This window comes from Peromyscus leucopus, chromosome 20 (genome assembly GCF_004664715.2).
Source record: "Peromyscus leucopus breed LL Stock chromosome 20, UCI_PerLeu_2.1, whole genome shotgun sequence".
In the NCBI taxonomy this organism is placed as follows: Eukaryota; Metazoa; Chordata; class Mammalia; order Rodentia; family Cricetidae; genus Peromyscus; species Peromyscus leucopus.
This window is the reverse complement of record NC_051080.1, coordinates 3,385,429-3,390,955: the sequence shown is the minus strand read 5'-3', so window position 1 is coordinate 3,390,955 and position 5,527 is coordinate 3,385,429.

Sequence of the window (5,527 nt, the reverse complement as noted above, 5' to 3'; positions counted from 1 at the left end):
CACACCTCTGCCGTCCTCATAGGAGATAAAAAACTTCAGATAACTCAGTGCCCAAGCAGGTCTGGGCGCTGGACACTGGAGAATTCCATCTTCAGATTAGAAAACCGGGTAGATGTCTTGGCTGAGGTGGTCTTTCTTAGAAAACCAAAGGAGCTTAGGTCTCCTCTTCGTGAAACAGAGAGACTGACTGGTATGGCACGGGGGAAACCTGCTCTTTCTATGCCAACCAGTCTGGTGTCATTAAAGAGACCCTTGCCACGGTCAGAAACCACGTAAAGGCGAGAGGAAAGAGAGACGTGGCTCTGCTAACCGTCCCTACGTTCCTGGTTGCCTTGGCTGACCCTGGGCTTTACCATCACCAGCCCCTTAACCCTCCTCCTCTTGCCCTTAACTGTGGGCCCTTGTACCCTTCACTGCATGGCTGCTATGTTTACAAAAATCAACTGGATAAAACTCTTAATCCTAGAGGACAAGATAGTCATCTTCTCCCGAAGGAGTCCACAGTTTGACTCATGCCCCCAGAACCAGCGGGGAGTGTGACAAGGACCGTGGTTTGACTATGGTGACTATTTTGGTACCTCGGATGAACTTTGTCTTGCTGAGTACAGTGCCAGTAACTGCAAGGGGGAACTTACGAAAAACAGTCCCGGGAGGAAAAACCGCTCACGGGTATGGGCTGTCTGGAATGGTCAGCCCGACCCTGTCTCTTTTTGCTAATTGCATATTTGGGCCTTTGTAACTACCTGCTTAGCTTACAATTTCAGAAAGGGAACCTTGGGGATTTTTCAGACAGGATGCCATGTTCTTGCTTAAGTATGGACCCTGAGAAAGGCGTGGATCCTGAGTACCCAAATGTAGTCACCAGCTAGCTGGAATAAAGACTTTCAGTTGGGTCATAGACTGTGTTTGAGTGGTCTTCTTTACTGGGTGCCCAGCAACAGTACAGTGCAGCTCCCTGACTGTTCCAGCAGGGCTTTGCCTAGAGTGATGCCCACTGCCGGTAGGTAGTCTAGCCCTAGAAATTCCATAAGCAAATAATAGTAACAACAGTTGTAGCATGAATCTTAAAAGTTCTTATTAATGAAAATAAAGCCCAGAGCCAGTTATTGGGGTGAATGCTAGAAGATCAGAGAAGCAGAACAAGCCACAGCCACCTCACCTTGCCGATTCCTCAGCTGACCCTGTTTCCTCAGACTGGAAGCCTCTGAGTCCTCATCCAGAATGAATCTCAGCTGAACTGTTTGTTGAAATCCTAAAAGCTTAACCAGCTCTAGTTCCTGGTTTTCACACCTTATTTACCTTTCTGCTTCCTGCCATCACTTCCTGGGATTAAAGGCTCTTGTTACCACATCTAGCTGTTTCTAGTGTGGCTTTGAACTCACAGAGATCCGGATGGATCTCTGCCTCCAGAAGGCTAGGATTAAAGGCGTGAGTGCCACCATTTTCTGGTCTCTATGTCTGTCTAGTGGCTGTTCTGTTCTCTGACCCCAGATAAATTTATTAGGGTGCACGATATATTGGGGAATACAATATTACCACAAACAGTCTCATGTGTTCTGAGCCCTTCCTAAGTATTGACCTAATGGCTTTAAAGTATTATCTCATCTTCACCACCCTCCATAAAAAAGTTAGCATTAAATTCATTTCATAGACAAGGCAATTCAGGCTTAGGAAATTAAATGACGAGGGCTAGTGTATTATTCAGGGGTTCTAAAGGAACAGATGACTTGAATATGCACAGTAAAAAGGAATTTATTAGACTGACTTACATGAGAAAGTTAGAGAAGTCCAACGATGGCTTTCTCACACCAAAGAGGCAGAGAACCCAGTCGCTGCCCTCTCCATAGGCTGGAGCCTCAGTGGTCCTCCCCTGGCACTGTGGATGCCTGAAGGATTCCTGGGGAACTGCTGACTGCCAGGCCACATGGGAAGCCTAAAACTGCTGGTTCCCATGTCAGCGAAATCAGCAGCAGCAACAGCAGTAGATGAACTCATCCCAGGCAAGAGCGAAGGCTTTCTCTCTCCATGTCCTTTAAAATGGCTCTCCCACTGGATGGCGGTGGCGCACGCCTTTAATCCCAGCACTCGGGAAGCAGAGCCAGGCAGATCTCTGTGAGTTTGAGGCCAGCCCAGTCTGGATCTACAGAGCGAGATCCAGGACAGGCACCAAAACTACATAGAGAAACGCTGTCTTGAAAGACCTAAAACAAACAAACAAACAACAACAACAATAACAAAACAACAACAACTAAGCACCCCAGCCTGTGAGACGGAGCACTGGATGCTTGCTGCCAGCCTGATTTCTATCTGGGAACCCAGAGTGTAAGGAGAGAGCCGACTCATACAAGCCGGCCTCCACATATACACCATAGCATGCACATGTGCACACACACACTTACACATGAAAATACATCTAACCTTTATTAATTTTTTAAAAAGACTTATAGACCTGAACTAATGGGAGTTCATGGACTCTGGACCGACAGCTAGGGAGCCTTCGCAGGACCGACCTAGGCCCTCTACATATGGACGACAGTTGTGTAGCTTAGTCTGTTTGTGGGATCCCTAGCAGTGGGATGGCACCTGTCCCTGGCACATGAGCTGGCTTTTTGGAACCTATTCCCCATGCAGGGATGCCTCACCCAGCCTTGATGCAGGGGGAAGAACTTGGTCCTGCCTCAAAGTGATATGCCATGCTTTGTTGACTCCCATGGGAGGCCTGCACCGTTCTGAACAGAGGAGGAGTAGATGGAGGGAGGGAATGGGAAGAGAGGAGGGAGGGGAAACTGGTTGGTATGTAAAATAAACGAAAAAATTTAATAAAAAGGATTTATAGATTTTATATGCTTGAGTGTTTTGCCTGCATGTATGTCTGTGTATCATGTGTATGGCTTGTGCCCACAGAGGTCAGAAGAGGTGTCAGATCCCCTGGAACTGGAGTTACAGACAGTTGTGAGTCACCATGTGGGTGCTGGGGACCCAATCCAGGTCTTCTGCAAGAGCAGCCAGTGCTCTTAACCACTGAGCCCCCAGATTGGGTTCTCAGCACTCACATAATGGAACTGTCTATAACTCCAGTTCCAGGAGATCTGATGCTCTCTTCTGACCTCTGAGGGCACCAGGCACACATTTGGTAATATAGGCATGCAGGCAGAACACTCAAGCACATAAAATAAAATACATAAATATTGAAAATATTTCATGAATGCCAGACACCGTGAGGCACACCTTTAATGCCAGCACTCAAAAGGCAGAGGCAGGTGGATCTCTGTGAGTCTGAGGCCAGACTAGTCTATAGTGAACAAATCCTAGTACTTGGGAGGCAGAAGCAGATGTATCTTTGAGTTTGACACTAACCTGGTCTACATAGTGAGCTCTAGGTCAGCCAGGGTTTCAGAGTGAAACTCTATCTCAAAAAAAAATTTTTTTAAAGAAAAATCTTTTTAAAATATATAAATCTTTAAAAAAAGACTTATTGGCCGGGCGGTGGTGGCGCACGCCTTTAATCCCAGCACTCGGGAGGCAGAGGCAGGCGGATCTCTGTGAGTTCGAGGCCAGCTTGGGCTACCAAGTGAGTTCCAGGAAAGGCGCAAAGCTACACAGAGAAACCCTGTCTCGAAAGAAAAAAAAAAAAAAAAAAAAAAAAAAAAAAAGACTTATTGGATGAAGCTGTTTTCTCATCCATAGAAGGCAATGGATTTCCCAAACCAGAAATACCGCTAGCGCTTTAGAAGAGAGAGCTCTGCCATATTCAGGGACATGATGGAACTTGATCCTCGGCAGAATATTTAGAGAAAGATAGACATGTATTTCTTGGAAATGTCTGAGCCTAAATTTGAATTTTGAAGTACAATTAAGATTCACAAGGGTATTCCTGTTCATAATCCTCAAACAAACCGAGATGGCAAAAAGAATTCCCGAGCACTGGCCCATCCTATGGAACACAGCCTGCTCTGAGACCCAGTCCAGGTCCACCGCCGCCTTACAGGCTCCCCTCCCCCCCTTCCCACTGCAGCTAGAGTGAAGTTAGACCTCCAGGGTTGGAGACAGGGGTCCCAGGGGCCCAACACCCTAGAAATTCAGCAATAGGTACCATCAGGCCAAATTTCTGAACCCATTAATTCAACCTATAAAAGCATAGTTCCTGTCGAACATAATAAATACAATAACAAAAGGTCCTAATCCACTTTTATGGACTGTGGTGAAATTGAGAATGATTGTGAGTCTCATAGGTGAGTGCCTATCTCAAACCTCTTCCCCAAAAGAAATGTTCTGTGAAGGGTTTGTTTCCCTAGCTCAGGTCCTGAAAGTGGACACTTCTTAAATGTAAGATATCATCCTCTGTCCAGAGTGAGGTGTTGGTTAAACACACAAAAAAGCTGTAGAGATAGCCCAGGTTCAAGTCCCGATTCTGCCACTCGGAAACCAAGTGACTGTAAGCACCTTAATCCTCCCCGAACCTTGATCCCAGCTGTCAAGGGACTCTGATGGCAGTTCTTAATGCATGACGTTATCGTGAGGACCAGCTGAGACAATGAACGTTGCAAATTTAGAAGAAAGCGTAGCACATAGTGATGGGTGAAGCTTAGCCCTAACTGACAGAAGGAATACCTTGTACCTAGCTGTCTTATCGACACCTTGAGACAATTCAGTCATCTCAGACTTAAGGACTCAGGCTTCGTGGATCCCAACCTTTGTGTCCTCCAGGCTTCCCTTCTCAGTCAATTATTCTGGTCAATCAGCATTTCTGGGTGTCTAGGCCAACCCCTGCGCTTTCCTCCAGCTACGGAAAGATCTAACCCCAGGAGACCCTTTCAGGACCGACCCAGCCTTCACTCTCCCCAGCTCTCCAAGGCAGCCTCTCAGGCCTGGTGAGTTCTCAGCACCTTGTGGCTGAAGAAGAACTAATTGGAAGTTCCTACCGCCCCACAGATCCAAACCATCTTGGCTTTCTCTCTTCTCCAGTCGCCAAACCAGCCACTTCTCCAACGCATTAAAAAATAAAAAATAAAAATTAAAAATTCCCCTTCAAAACCATCTGCAGAACAATGACCTTCTCAAGTGTGGGAATAAAACTGCAGTCTTGTACATATCTACCCCCCTTTCTCTAAAGTCTAAAATCTTCCTGGGCCAACTGCCAGAAACCACTCTGAACTGGCCTGAGCCAGTGCCCCCAGCTCCCAGGAGCCTCCTGATGCGGTCTGTCTCTGCTCAGACTCTGTTCACTCCCAAGTTTCACAGTCCAAAGCTTCAGGGCTAAGTAGAGTCCTTGTGCCTGCATTCCCAAAGCCAGGGTCTCAGACTTCATTGTTTCCTTGAAGGCAAAGGGAGGAAGCACGTTTACTTTTCCATGTGGCGATTATCAAGGTTATCAAACACCTGCCTTGTGCTGGACCACTTTACTGATCCCACAACCTGTGTGGCTAGTTAGTACTAAATATCAGGGTTTGAGATCAATGCTAGCGTAATGCTGGTGCCCTATTGTTTTCAGGGTTCTGCAAAATTCCTCTCAGCCCAAGCCTTGGGT